Source organism: Eptatretus burgeri, chromosome 16 (genome assembly GCF_056783735.1).
Source record: "Eptatretus burgeri isolate ZD-2024b chromosome 16, Ebu_testis_v1, whole genome shotgun sequence".
In the NCBI taxonomy this organism is placed as follows: Eukaryota; Metazoa; Chordata; class Myxini; order Myxiniformes; family Myxinidae; genus Eptatretus; species Eptatretus burgeri.
The window spans coordinates 23,154,169-23,170,255 of record NC_140976.1 but is presented as its reverse complement, the minus strand read 5'-3'; the positions used below and the strand labels follow the sequence as shown (position 1 = coordinate 23,170,255).

Here is a 16,087-nt window from a genome sequence, read left to right as displayed (position 1 = left end):
GGATTTCTCGATTTCTTTCTTTTGTTTCCAAAAGGATCAGTTTGTTCACCGAGTGATTAATTTACCTGGTTTTTATTTCAATTTGTATCGCAGTTGGTGAGATGATACTAACCAGGCATGTTGGTTTCACACAAATGGTCTGCTCATAAACCTTGTATTCTATTTCTTTAAAAAGATAACAATATGGAGGGTTCTTTGTTAACTTTTTAAACTTTTTTTACCCTCACCAAAGGAGAGGGAATTGCATTTGGGTCCGTTTGTTTGTTTGTCTGTCTGTTTGTTACTTGGCAAAAACAAAATTTTCTGGACAAGTCTGTTGATCACCTGTTTATGACTTGGCAAATTTATTATTTTTTGACAAGTATGTTGATCGCCTCTGTTTGTTTGTTTGTTTGTTTCTTTGTCTGTCTGCTCGTCTCCAGCCCAAACTTATCAACCAATCGTTCTGAAATTTTCGGAGATTAATGTCACCAACCCTGCGACGGTCATGCATTGAAGTTTCGTATAATTTGGTCGACCAAAAAGGTCTACATAGGCCAATAGGCCAATTTGAGTCAGATTTTCTAAAATCCCAAATTTCATCCGATTGACTTGAAATTTGAAAATAATTTACATATCAGGTCAATTAATTCAACCACCTATTATTCTTGAGGTCACCATAGGTCAAAAGGTCAACATAGACCAAGGTGTCAACATTGGCCGAATTTCTAAAATCCTCAATTTTCATCTGATTGACTTGAAATTTTAAGAGTATTTGCTTGTCAGGTTGATTAATTCAACCACCTATTAATTTTGAGGTCAACTTAGGCCAAAAGGACAACATATGCTAAAAGGCCAATTTGGGCCAAATTTTCTAATTCCTCAATTTTCATCTGATTGACTTGAAATTTGAAGACCATTTGCATGTCAGCTTATTGGATTCAAGCACCAATTATTTTTGAGATCAACATCAGCCAAAAGGCCAATTTGTGCCAAATTGGGCCAAATCTTCTAAAATCCTCAATTTTCATCCAATTGACTTGAAACTTGAAGAGCATTTGCATGCCAGGTTGCTGAATTCAACCACTTCTTGATTTTGAGGTCGCCATTGGCCAAAAGCTCAACATTGACCAAAAGGTCAATATAGGCCAAATTTCTAAAATTCTCAATTTTCATCTGATTGATTTGAAATTTGAAAAGGATTTACACATTAGGTCACTGAATTTAACCACCTATTATTTATGAAGACCATTTGTTTGGAAAAAAAATCGTGTTCTATCTGATTTAAAAAATATTTTTTAAAAACCTTCTCTGAAGTGGCTGAATAGATCGAGGTAAAACTCTACACATATGACCGCCAATCCATGAGCAACAAAAGCTTCACACATATGACGTCATAGGTTATATGGTTTTGCAGCCATTTTGGATTTACCCTAAAACATAAAAAATCTTCTTCTCCAGAATGGCTGCACAGATCAAGGGGAAACTTCACACAAATGTTTCCAAAGGCATGTGTGTATATGGTTGTTAAGGAATAATTGATGTCACATGGTTTGGCAGCCATATTGTATATAAGAAAAATATTAAATAATGTTTTCTCTGGAACCACTGAATCAATCGTTGAAAAACTTCAAAATTATGATCTAGTAGTGATGTTGAATACATGTTTTAAATTTCAACTTGATCGGACACATGGTTTGCAGCCAGAATTATTTCAATTTTTTGATCTGGGGTTTTTTTTATTATATTTTATTTTACTTTGTTTTTCTTGAAGAAGGCTCACTTGGCTGTGCCTGGATGGGTTTGAGGGTAAAAGAGTTGCAACTGAAATGCCAATCCTATCCAGGTTCCTCCTGATGACTTTGTCTTTGCTTTTTGCTTCTTTGGGTCCCTTCTGATTACTCCAATGCAGGACTGTTCCTATTTGGTCTTCCATTTGATTTGAAATGAATTTATTTTAAACCCATTCTGAATTCAATTGAATAATAATAAAAAAACGTCATGGGTCAGGATCAGGTGTCCGATCAAATCGGGGGTTGCATCAAAGTGGGATGTCTTGGTACCCAGTCATCACTGCAGTTATGATGCAGTTATGAAATGGCAGTTCTAATTATGTCTCTTATTAATTACGTAACACACCAGTACACAAATGCCACATAAAATACACCGCACAAAACAACACAAACACCACACAACACACCACACAAAACAAGTCCTGGAGAGGGTCTGCAATCTCCAATTGCTCTTGTTCTTGTTTTTTTTAATGCATTTGTGCATGTCGAATGATCACAGTTTTCATCACTTTTTTATTTATTCTCCCTGGCTTGGCTGGATATGACAGACCTACAGATGCTCTGGCAATAACCAAGTACACAAATGAAGAAAGGGAGGGAGGAAGAAGGGAGGGGAGGGGGTGGGCATGGCAACCACATTGCAACTGTAGTGTGAATCTTCTGGACAGCTCTTTCTTTTATCGGGATAAAATCTTCAGATTAATTGCTCATAGGCCTGCGGGAGGTCCACTCTCTTGTTTGTGAGCAAAGCTGTTTTTTATTTGGCCCTCCAAGATTCCAGCAGGTTCTGGACAGAACTTTCATCTCGTCCCATGCAGGCTCATGTCTGGCCGTCAATGCAAGCTTTGCAACAGCCAAAGTATCTGGCCAATTGCATACAACTTTACTTCCATTTGGTGTCCATTGATTCATTGCCCAAGGTTCTTCCCATTCTTACATTGATGTGTATTCACTTGGCAATCCTGAACATGGGGTAGTGGAAACTACACACATGTGTGCATTCTTTGATTTCCTAAACCACGATAATTTCAAAAGATTTAAACTCCACATTTGGAAAAATCTCTTATGAGGCTGTCATACTTTGATTTGTTGCCTTAATCAGTTCAATGTCCTCATATTTTGCCAAAGGAAGTTCTACCAGATACTAATATATGTGGTCCATTTGATTGTGTTCAGGGAAAAATACCTGTGAACATGTTGATGGTCCTAAGTGCGGCAAAGACTGACTCTGTGAGAAACTTGCATTTCCCCAAATGTCTGTGTCTGCAACTTGTTCGATCGCCTCAAGTTTGGCTCTGGCTGAGCAAAGCTCAATGACGTTCACTTCCACGTGACAGACGAATCTTATTTTGTTTATATTCCGGCTGTAAAGCAGGGAGTGACAAACCACCGACCTTCCTACTTTGTGTCCTTTTAAAGAGAGGTACAACAAAAAGGCTCAGATATATAATCAATGCTTTCAGAATAAACAGCAACACAGTGTAGTATAGAATTGTCTCCTGTTACAAAAATGTAATGCTGGTGATGGCTTAATGGTTTAAGGCTTAAGGTGAGGATATTTTGGTCTTAAGTTCAAGCCACAGGTGTGCCACCATAACACCAGATGGGTTGACTCAGCCTGTGATCCTTTTGAGGTTGGCATTGAGTACCAGCTTGCTGGGAGCATGACATAAATATCGGTTGACCTGAGGATAGCATTGGCACGTTGCCCTACCCAAGTGGTGGAAGCCAATGAATGAGGAGCCTTCGGGTCATTTCCGAAACTCCGGCTTCAGTCGACACCTTACCTTACCAGTAGGGTTGGGCATACAACCATACTTTTTTTGAAAGGAGTGGTTTTTATGGCCAAATTTCACGCTGATCACGAATCCGTTGAACTTTTTGACATAGGATGATGTCTTAGGTTGGTAAAATGCAAAAATTCAAAATGGCCGCCAAATTTACCCACTTTTCAGGTAAAATTTGATAATTATGGCTTACTAGGGCATGTAATATAAGGGTTGGCCACACATCGACTTTTTCTCTGTTGTCCCGTTAAAAGGAGTGTTTTTTTATGGCCATTTTTCATGCTGATCACGAATCCGTTGAAATTTTTGACCTAGGATGATGTCTTAGTAAGACATCATCTTAGTAAGATGTCTTAGTAAGACATCATCTTAGTAAGATGTCTTAGTAAGACATCATCCTAGGTCAAAAATTTCAACGGATTCGTGATCAGCGTGAAAAATGGCCATAAAAAAACACTCCTTTTAACGGGACAACAGAGAAAAAGTCGGTGTGCCCAACCCTCTTAAGTTGGTAAAATGCAAAAAATCAAAATGGCCACCAAATTTACCCACTTTTCAGGTAAAATTTCATAATTATGGCTTATTAGGGCATGTAATATTATTACATGCCCTAGTAAGACATCGTCCTAGGTCAAAAATTTTAACGGATTTGTGATCAGCGTGAAAAATGGCCATAAAAAACACTCCTTTTAATGGGACAACAGAGAAAAAGTCAATGTGTGCCCAACCCTATTACCAGTTCCTTACCAAGTCAATGGGATGAAAATTGATGATTTTAGAAATATCACCTTAGTTGTTGATCTTGGGCTGATGTTGACCTTTTGGTCCATGTTGACCTCAAAAATAATTGGCTGTATGAATTCAGTGAGCTGAAATATTAGTCCTCTTCAAATTTCAAGTCGATGGAATGAAAATAGCCTGGTGTTGGCTTCGTGGTTAGGGTGGTGGCTTGGGATCCCAGGGTCCTGAGTTCAACTCCTGTTGGCTGCTGAGTTAACACCAAGTGGTTGACTCAGCCTGTCATCCTTCCGAGGTCAGCGAAATGAGTACCAGTGTACTGGTAATAGGGGCACTGCATCAGCGGCATATCTGCACCCCTAAACAATGATGCAACCAGCAGCCAAACGGCTGCACACAAGGGAAGAGGTATTGACGGATTTATTAAATCTGGTATTGGTTTGGCGCAATCACGATGGGCTGAATGGCCTCCTCCTGTGCATAGTTTCCTTGCAATCCTTCTAAAAACAAAAAAACTTGAGGATTTTAGGAATACCACCTTCGTTGTTGACCTTTGACCTATGTTGACCTTTTGACCTCATAAGCAATAGCCTTCTTCCTTATGACAAGCTCTACCATGTGGTGAAGTTTCGTGAAGATCGGTTTGAAATTGTGACCTGTCGGTGACAAACAGACAGACAGACAGAAAGAACAACAAATTCGATGAACCAATATAGCTGAAAAATCTTCGATGTTGCAAGGAACAGACAGAGAGGAGTGAAAACATTACCTCCTTCATCTTGGGTGGCAGAAGTAATAAATAAATATTTTTATATAATTTTAATGTTGAGGTTTGTAAGTAGCCAGCTATGTTTGTAATATTTAAAGCAAAGTATATAGTTGCAATCAAATTCTATACTTTCATCCTTTTTATGAGAGATGTAACAGAAAAGCTGTCGACTAAGAAAAATCAAATTGAAGCTCTGAAATATCATATTGTGTACAATTCCCATGTTGTACAAGCGATTTCACACTCATCATGGTGAACGTTGAAGATCTTGTTGCAACTGCACCGCAACACGACGTCTTGTGAAAATGTAGACAGCATGAAAGTTTCATGTCATGGTGACACACAAATTTAATTTCGTCATTCATTATTAATGGGAATCTTTTGATTCCTTGATCAATTGTTGGTGCCTTGCAAAGCTTCTAGCTCTTTCCTTTCTATTCCTGTGAACGTAGCCTTTTGAGTTTACCAGTAGCGTCTCCTTTTGACGTGTTTTGTTTTTGCTTCTATGAGAAGAATCAAAGTAGTTTTGTGCTTTTTTTTCACACAAATTGCATTTTCTTGAGTCGTTTTGACGAGCTGAATTCTTACATCTTCTGGTGGTGTGATGCATCGTTGTAACAGGCTAAAAAGTTTTACTTTTTGCGTTTTTCAAAAATCCATCAAAGGAGCTTTGCTGTAAGCATTCCGAATCTGCAGGTTGTAATTCAAAATACATAATGTATCATGAACATGGGTGGTGTTTTTAGTTTTGTATTCGCCACAGCGTTCGTGCAGAATCTTCTAATTGCCTTGTGGTTGGCTTCTCAAACCTGACACAAAGCACACACAGCTCTTGGAGAATCTGCAAGGCTCCAGGAATGGTATCGGCTACATACCTTCAAGGTAGCTTAAACACTGCGAGTGCTGTGCTGTCAGACTTGGTGTAAGCAAGCCTCATCATAACATCACACCTGCATCACGAAATGGTCATCTTTTTATATAATTTTTATTTGTCGGATCACACCTGACCAATGTAGGTTTGAGAAGCGAAGGCTTTTTGGGGGGAATTAATTCTTCCCACGGTTTTTTTTTTTGTATACCTTGTCGAGGCTCATGTGAGAGCTAACACACAACGCACAGCAAGGGGAGGGAGTGGGAAGGACAAAACAGTGGGGAACAGAGACATTTGGAGATCTGTGGAAGGGAGAGGGATGGGGAACATGGGGAATAGAAGATGGACATTACAGGAACTTTCAGGAAGGAAAGCAGGGAATTTGAAGGAGGTGGGCTTGGGTGGATTATATTATCAGGGGTAGAAAAGATCGAGGATTTGGATGGGGGATGATAAGAGGTGGTGGTGAACAGCTGTTTTGAAGGCCTGGATGGAAGAATGGTGAATGAATAGAGTGAGGGAGTTGATTCCAAAGGCGGGAAAAAAAAGAGGAATGAAAGAGTGAAGGTGATCAGTGATTCGTGATTTTGGTAGTTTTACCAGAAGGGGGTTGGCGGACTTTGAGCGCCCTGTGGAAATGTGGAGGGGACAAATCGCAGAGAGAGCTGGGGGGGTTCGAGGCTGGAGATGAGACGGTAGAAGACAAAAAGACCACCGACCAACCTGCGGTGATTGAGTGAGAGGCCCAAAGACTCAGCCTCATTGTGGGAGATGCCAATGATCCGAAATGCCCTGGTTTCCACAGCATGAAGCCGAGAAAGGTGGGAGGCAGGAGCAGCAGCCCAGAGGGGAGAGCAGTACTCCATTAGGCTGCGGACAAAAGTTTGTAAGTGGTCAGGAGCTCATGTGGGCCGAGGAAGGACTTTGCACGACGGAGGATTCCCAGTCGGCGACTGGCTTTGGAGGCGAGGTTTGAAATGTGCCTTTTCCAGGAAAGGTCATGGCAGATAGTGAGACCCAGAAGCTTGAAAGAAAGGACTTCTTCCAGAGGATTGTTGAGAAAGTGGATAGGGAGGGGGGGCGTTCTAAACAGTCCTTTCGAAGAGACGTAGTGAGAGTGTGAGATTTATCCGGATTGAAAGACATGTTCCATGTGTTGGACCAGTTTGTGATTTTATCCAGATCTGCAGTGAGCGAAGAAGCTGCTGCTTGCCGGTCTGAGGGATGACCGATGGTACGGCAGAGGGTGGAGTCATCAGCAAAGAGATGTAGAGGATTTTCCAGAGAGTCGCAGAGATCATTGATGAAAACCAGAAAAAGAACAGGGCCCAGAACGCTACCTTGAGGAACTCCAGCCTGGACAGGAAGAGGGGATGAGATAACTCCATTTAGGGCCACACATTGACTGCGACAGGAGAGGAAGTCTGCGAGCCATGAGTGGAGATGGCCTTGGATACCATAGGAAGAGAGTTTGGTGAGCAGGGCAGGGTGCCAGACTGTGTCAAAAGCACGCGATATGTCCAGGGATTACGCTCGGATTTCCTGTCTGGCTTTGAGGACCCACAATCCATTGTTGGGAGAGCAGAAGCAGCATATCCAGGGTAGAGTGACCTGGTCTGAAACCAAATTGATGATCGGAAATCAAGCCATTGGAGAAGAGGAAGGATTTTCATGTCTAAAGCAATGATGGATTCCATAACCTTGCTGCTGATTCTTGGGAGAAGGCTGATTGGTCTGTAGTTGCAGGGATATGTTTTTGCACGTTTTTTATACAGGGCAGTGATGTTTGCAGATTTCCAAGCAGATGGCAGATGACCTTGAGCAAATGAGAGGGTGAATAGAACAGAGAGAGGGTGAGCAAGAGTAGAAGACCAGGCTTTGAGGACATGTAGGCTGATGCCGTCTGGACCGGTTGCAGAATCTGAGTCGAGGTTTGACAGCAAGCTCTCCACCTTGTCAGGAGAAAAGGACACAGAGTCCAGAGACAGTTGGGTGCGACTGGGTAAGGTGGGTGGAGAAAGTGATGGGTTTTGGACACAAGATTTAGCTGCAAACACCGAGTTTAGGCATTCAGCTTTTTCACGTGCGGTATCAGCAGTGCGGCCATTTGAGGTAAGGGAGGGGATGGAGGGGGAACATACACCAGAAACAGATTTGATTAGATGCCACCAGGATTTTGAGGAGGGAGAAAGGTTTGAGAGTTCAGACTTGAGATGAGAAAGATGTTGTTTTCTGGCTCTCCTGAGGGCAGATACACACTTGTTCCGAGCTTTATGGAAGGAACTGAGATTGCCCTCAGTTGGGTTTGCTTTCCATGAGGCAAAGGCAAGTTGTTTCAGGACAACTGCCTCGCCACAAGCTTCAGTAAACCAAGGGCATGAGGAAGGGTAGGACAACTGAAGACGAGAGGGGATAAATCTGTGCATGAGGGAGAGCAAGTTTCTTTGAAAGAATTCCCAGGATGAGTTGATGTTGGAAAAAGTAGCGATAGGAGACCAGTCTATAAGTTTGATGTTTCATAATACTTCGTAATATAATCAGCTTCGTAATACTTCCAAGCACCTCCATTTTTGCAGCACCATGCTTCAATTTAAATGAAGGTTCAATGGGTGATGTGTAAGGGTGGTATTCTGGACTAAACTTCTGAATTTTTTTAACGATTGTTAAAATCATTATTTTATTAAAATTGAAGTGCGGTACTGTATACACCTGAACACTGTGTGGGGTATCGTGTTCTATGAACTCTCTAGTTTAATTTGGCTTCAGTTTCACTTTTTGCTCCCACGCAGCTTGTGTTTTATTTATTTTTTCAAGGCTCATGAACCTGTATTTGTGAGAGCTTTAATGAATAAGATATCAATTGTAACAGCTTATTTCAGTAGTTCTGCCTCATAATTGTATTCACCCCAATGTGCTCTATTCAAGGCCTTTTGAATTGTCATTCAGTACTCAAAACCTATCAGTGAACCTCCAGGAAGAAATTCCGTTTTCTAAGCCGCCTCTTCCTCGTTTTGGCAAAATGTCGCTGCGACTTCTCCATCAGTGGTCACAAATGAATACGGTTGTCACTAAAAGGTCATGTCGTCACGTCGGCTTTGAAAATGTCCAAGCCTTTCTTCCAGCAAATGCATTGTTCCATGTGACCTTCCGCAGGCTCCCACTGCCTTTCAACATTTTCTGAGCGTTAATGGAAAATCGCAAGTCTTGTATACAGGTGCGGTGCCAGTCGGACCTTCACCATGGTGTTTAGGGCATTCCTGCTCACAGATACCTTGTCAGGAAATTTTCATGACCTGAACAGTGACCGATCTAGACTTGAGTACTTAAAGAGCCAAGTGAGAAAACAGGGCCACTAAATTAACTGAGTCTGAGAAAACAGAAGACAGGACATGGAGTTAAGGTCTCAGTTTTATAGCGAAGGATGAAAAATGATTGAAATACGGTAGTTTTTGAGGAGACATCAGACATTTTGATACATTCTGGAGTGCTTTATGAAGAAGCATTATGAAGATGTAAAGCCTCAAGTGATTGGGGAACTGCATAAATCTTTCCATTTTTGTCGATAATCTGGCAAATATAAGTTTATTTTCCACCATTTTTCAATGTGATGCCTCATATATTTTGAAGAAATTATACAATCTTTCATGATTCATCAATCTCCATCAACACATGGCTAAACAAGACAAGTCAAGATTAAAAAAAAAATTGTAATTGTGGCCATATAAGACAGGTGCAGCATAAGGCAGTGTTGGCAGCATAATTCCAGGTTTTACAATGTATCGTTTTGATGCATCTTATTTTCAGATAATAACTTACATCGTGGGTGAATTAAGAACTTGGTATGGGAAACAGTCATGACATTTAACTTGTCGGTTTGTCGGATCCTGTGCTATGTGCAGTGGAAATATTTTTGGTTTGTATGCACAGCAAATCAACATTGCAAAGCCCTTTGTCAGGGGGATCAAGAGCTTGGAATATGTTAAATAGCGTGCACTAAAATTAGCCTGTTATTGTTTGCGATAATGAACAAATTTCCCATTTGGAAACCCTTTGGCCTACAGTGAGCGAAGCAAGCCAACCAAGCCTGCCGAGCTAACATAACCAAGACAATTTAAATACCACAAAGTCTCTCATGGAACGTATCAATTGGACAATCAGCACAATTCGATTTTGGAATTTTGGTCAAGGTACTGGGGTCAAGGTGTTTCATTGTTATACGATATGAGAGCCGTGTGTTTGTGTGTGTGTGTGTGTGTGTGTGTGTGTGTGTGTCGCCATTTTTCTCAGAGATGGCTGAACAAATCTTCATCAAACAGGGATTGTTTTAGACAATTTTTTTTTTTAAATATGTAGTTGTAGTTTTTTGGTTTCTTTGTTTTTAATCGCTCTATAGTGCCGAAGCCTTTGTAGCTACATGAAACGTAATATTACATGATCCCCAACCCCATTCCTTAGTGCGTTTCGGGAAGTGTTTTCGGCTGTCATAAAAAAGAGAAAAAAAGCAAAATTTGATTTCTTCAAAATGCCAACCGGATTAGAACAGCACCAGGCAATGCCCGGTACCCCTGCTCATTGCAAATAAATAAATAAACCAATGTCATCCGCAGGGTGACCCGTATCTTGCCAAAAGGTGACCACGTGTGACTTCTTTAAGGTCACACTGAGGTGAACAGAGCTGCTATCCACCAGGAGCGACTCCTTGAGGAATATCTGCCTACGAGAGATTCCGATGAGAATCGTTCTACAGAGTAACCATGAAAAATATGCTTTTGCCTCATAACGTCACCAAATGACGTCATAATGTCTCAAGCTTGACATATCTAGAAAGCACTCATCGAGGTGTTCAATTTGAGGTACGACACGATATGGTTCCTAAAACTTGAAAATTTGACCTTGGGGTCAAATATGTTTGACCTAAGGTGCTAACCATGAAGGTCAAGGCCAATCGCCACCAAAAACTAATCAGCTGATTGCCAGACCATATACTACATTCCCATGAAGTTTGAAGACGATTAGATTAAAATTACTCAAAAAATAAGGGTTTCGTCGACTCCCCTGATTTGCGACAAAGTGACCTTGACCTTTGACCTTGACCTTCAAAATTTTGTGCGCTGAAAGGGACCTCTATAGGCCTCTGATATGCGAAGTTACAAAAATTTCCAATGATAACTGTGCTCTGCAGAATTTTTTATGTGATTCCAGACAAACAAACAAACAAAAAAAAACAAAAAAAAACATACAAGCTGACTAACATATCTTGCAAAAACTTCGTTTTGGCAAGATAAAAATGCACAACTGTTTAAAATACCCATACCGGGCGCAGTGGCGTGCGCCTGTAATCCGGCTACTCGGAGGCTTGGGTTGGAGGATCGCTTGAGGATGGGAGCTCTGCACTGGGCCACGCTATGAGAGGGTGTAGGGCAGCCCGGAATCATGGCGAAACCCAATCCTTATCCCTGTGTCGTAAGAGGCGACCAGGGTTGCGTCAGGAAGGGCATCCGGCGTAAAACCTATGCCAAATCAGTATACGGATCATAACGGATGATCCACTATGGCGACCCCTAACAGGAGCAGCCGAAAGACGAACAACAACAACAACAACAACTGTTTAAAATATCCACACCAAGCTGTTTGTGATCATCTCTGCCTCATGCTCTCACAAAGACCTCATTCATAGCCTGTTTCCGAAGGAATGGGAGATGCTCTTGTAATCAGATCTGTGTCGGTGAGTGTGTGAGTCCACATGCAGACCTACTTCAATGTAGATAGTTCCTTCTCAGATCCATCATAACCCAGGTGGCTTGGCGAGGCTCTGCATCGTTAAATACTGTCTTGTTGATGTGACTTAAGTCCATGTGGATTGAATAATCCGGAATTGTCAGGACCGTAACTTTTAAGTTGATGGTCCATCGACTCTTTTGAAACTTGTGCAACTTGCAAGACCTTTACGTGATACTCTGTAAAAAACAAAAAAAAAATAATAAAAAGAGGATATACTTCATTTATCCTGAACCACTTTGAATATTAAGAATTTGGATCATCACTTGATTTGACTGGATGAAAGTTATTTAACATGTTCTGAAGCTTTTTCATCTGTTCCCCCCCCCCAACATTCTCACTCTTGTTGTAGTCTTGAGCCCTAATTTTGCTCGACTGATTCTACTCGGCTTTTATTTTTGACTTTACACATCATTGATTGATCTAACTTGATTGTGAAGTCTCTCTTCCACTGAGTTGCTCTAGCGGTGTGTTGATTAATACGTTCTTATTTCATGTCACTGAAATGCATTCCTGATGTCGTGGAACCTGACAAATGTTATGAATGGTTTTCCGCTTGGAACACGACGTCCAATTGATCTCAATGTAAAGTTTTTACCATTTATCTAATCAAAGGTCCAACCGATCCTTCATTTTCATGCTGTTGTTAAATTGAAGCGCATTCCGTGGAACGATCTCCTCCTTCGATTTTCTGGATTTTTATCCCACAGTTTCCTCATAATCACTGTGTTATTCGGTCACGAATGCTTCCCCTCTTTTTGTCGGGCTTCACTCCATTACAACCTTTAAGCATTAGTAGAGTTAATGATGCCACTCTTGGGAAATCGACTGCAGCTTTATGTGTAAAAAAAACTTTCTCGATTTAATCCATACATATCTAGCATTTCAAAATTGCGATTGTTCGACCAACACTTGGCTTTTATCACTTTCGAAGTACCACTTTCCCATTCGGTTTGTCTCTTGTCTTGTTGGAAAACTTTGATTCTGCCCATAGTTGTACCTTTTATGGAATTCTTTATGCATTTATTTATTTTATTGGTATTTTGGAACCCTGACTTATTCATGCTTTACAAACCAGTGTCATTTTGTTATACAAGTCACCTCGGGCAATTGTAGAATCAGTTGGCATTCAACACACGACACCTCTGATGAGCGTACCGCATTTCCAGGCAGTCCCACTTTCATACCGCAAAGCTGCATCTCCAGAGGTAATGATCATTTAAAATGGTGTGATGAAGTGATGCAGTGGTTATCATGAACAAAAATAATGTTTTGTGGGTTTTGTTACACTTCATGATGTTAATTTTGTTTACTGTGATCTAAAGCTTGGAGGATCGTATACATCTATCACGTACAGAACAAAGATATGAGGAGACCTCAGTGTAGTTTTACATGATTTTACAAGGGCATTAGTTGACAGCAGACAAATCCACGAAGTACACGTGGTTTAAACCTCAGGTCCGGGCCCAGAACATAGCACTTAGCTGTGGATGTTTTGGTGAACCTCATGATCGGTGTATGGGTTTTAAATAGAAGGTACGATGCCAGAGGATGTTTACCAATTGAGGAGAAAGTCAAATAATTCCTTATTGGCATGCATGCAGTCATTCTACCTCGCTTTGTATTTGTCTACTTGTTTGTCTCAAATTTTGTCTTGAGCAAAGTGAATCATCGAATGGTCTGAGCACTTGCTGTCATAAGAAGATGGTGATGTTGCGAAGAGTGATATACATTTAATTGTGCCATTGTATATACTCATCCTTCGATTTGTGTCTAATTCCCTCCACAAAAATGTGACACTGCAGAAAGTCGGCTTCGTTTTGTTTTCGACTTCTCGGCTTGAACACATCAAGTGGTGCAGAATTGGGCCTGGTTCAGAGTTGCATGGAAGGCTGAGTGTTGGAAGAAAAATGGATGGCAGGATAGTTCAGCTGGTACAGCTTTGTTTGCCTAATTTTTTTTTTGTGAATGGAATCCAACATAAGAACTGGTATCCGACTCAGAGGCATCGCTAACTTCAAAATTTTTCAAGGCTGTGCTCCCTCAAATTTCAGATCCCCCCTCACTCACTCCAATAAAACGTTCAGCATAGTGGCATCTGCAGAAAAATGGGCCAATCGTTATAAAGTAGCCTGCCTATTTCACCAAGGGGTTATAAAAGTTGGGACACAGCAAGAAACATTTATGACATGTGCCCCATGGGCCAGTGCCCAGTGATACCCCTGGTCAGATTGAAGTGCCGGATCAGGCACCACATCTTGGAGCACGTCATCCTTTTGTTGGTGATGTAAAGACCGTTTTCTCATCTGCCTTTAAGATGTTGGCATTAAGGATAACATAATATCTTTAGAAAAGAATACGTCACTGTCTGCTTGCCAACTGTGGATTGAATGGGATATGCAACAGATGGATGTAGATGTTAATTTACTGATAAAAAATGTCATTTGAGTTTCAGAGAAGATAAGTGCATCGATGCATTGAATGACTGTGGTAGGAATAATGCCGCATGCATGATGGATAAATAGTGGGCTTCCTCGTATATCTCAGTTGGTGATACACAATTGGCTGTTTTAAGAGGCTTCACATATTACAAGTACCAATGGGGCGGGGGGGGGGGGTGGGGGACATCCAATGGTTAGAATTAAGGAAGACAAGCTAAGAGAGAAGGATTTTGAGATGAGATGAGTGTGCGAGGAGGGGAGGAACTTGTTATATGATTTGCAATACCCCGCTTCGGTGATGGGCCCTGGTGGCAATCAGTGCCAATAGTCTTAAATCATGCTCTGCTGTTATTGCTTCCCTTAATCCACCCTATTCAGCCTGTCCATTAGTTCTGTGCTCGAATGAGCTACTACATATTTCTTCCGAACCCAACCGTCTTACTTGCTGATTTCAGTGTTTCCGCCCCTTCTCTCTTTCCTGTTTGTTTATTCACTTGCTCATGGTTGTGCCCAATTGTTGCCCCATTACTCTATGGTCAATTTAACCATGAGCTCGAGAGACAGAGAGAGAAAAATAGAAAGGATCTATCAGGAGGACATATGAACTTGGATTAGACCAAAACTATTTCTGCAAACATATTATGCAGATGGCCTTTCAGTTGTTTTGGTTTCTCTTCGGATGATTCTTGTTGTCCGCATGGGGCATGGCATGCATTACACGAGATCGATAGTCCAGGAAATTGATCAGTTGGTGGACACCGTGACAAAGTGCTATGAAACTGGCATGGCATCCTCGAGGCTGTGATTTCAAATCTGGCTGAAAGCAGCGGTATTCGATATATAAATTACTTCTATGCAAGGTTTTGAACTCGAGCTTGTCTCAGGGAAATTTATTGTGCATCGGATTGTCTGTAAAAACAAAAAGCAAACTGTGTTACACGATCTTGATGATATCTTCCCAGGCCTGCCTGATTTGGTCTTCAAGGGCCAGCCCGCACTCTTTGGTTGACTCGTAACTGTCCCCGGGGTAACTTTCAGTGGCACTAAGTTGCCATCCGTGAAGAGGAAATGTTGCCTCAAGTCCCCTGTAACTGAATGAAAAAGTTGCGCGGATGCTTTCGACGATGATTGCCTCCAACAATGCAACATATGACAAGCGTGTTCTCTGCGATGAATTTTGTATAAATTATGTTGTCAAAAAACAATATTAGCTGCGCCATTTTGGAATTGAGTAATTGATGGTCACGGACGTGAGTAAGCAGCCCAGGGTCATTGTGAAAACTTCATCATAACTTGCATGTCCTTGTCTGCGGCTCAGCCGAACAGCGGCGTGATCTCTGAGTTTCTCGTGCTCGTCTTTCTGTCAGATAGAAAATGAATCCTGACATATTTGTGAGCTTCCACATCACCCGAGAGCCACTTTAATCTCGGTTTTAATGACTGTTGGGACATTTACATATGCAGCTAATGCTTCCGTTCTTTGCCAGTGATTATATTGGCTTGATGTGTCACTGCAGAATTAGTTTGGAAATTGGTGAAAAAAAATAAATGTTGCACCTCCCATGAATAATGAAACCTCCATGATTGCCGGTACATAGAACCTCGCATCGCTATTCCATCCAGTTCCCTATTGGCCTTTAAGTGGTTGCCTCTGTTGATCGACGCCATTCGGCACACACACACACACACACACACACACACACACACACACACACACACACACACACACACACACACACACACACACACACACACACACACACACACACACACACACACACATATACACACACACACACACACACACACACTGTTTTGCCTCTGAATATGAGCTTATGATCCCCCCCCCCCAGCTCTTTTTGCCATAATGTCTGTGATTCATGACAGTGGGAACGATTTTAACGCCCCCTCGTCTTTACTTTGTTTATAGT

At 41.4% G+C, this 16,087-nt stretch overlaps 1 protein-coding gene and 1 pseudogene across 6 annotated transcripts in view; both read left to right on the top strand.

Moving 5' to 3' along the window:
• LOC147010706 (dystrophin-like) overlaps positions 1 to 16,087 on the top strand; it is a 1,018,488-nt gene that overhangs the window by 639,891 nt on the left and 362,510 nt on the right. The gene's annotated exons all lie outside the window — the stretch shown is intronic.
• LOC147010707 (signal recognition particle RNA) lies at positions 11,250 to 11,390 on the top strand (annotated as a pseudogene).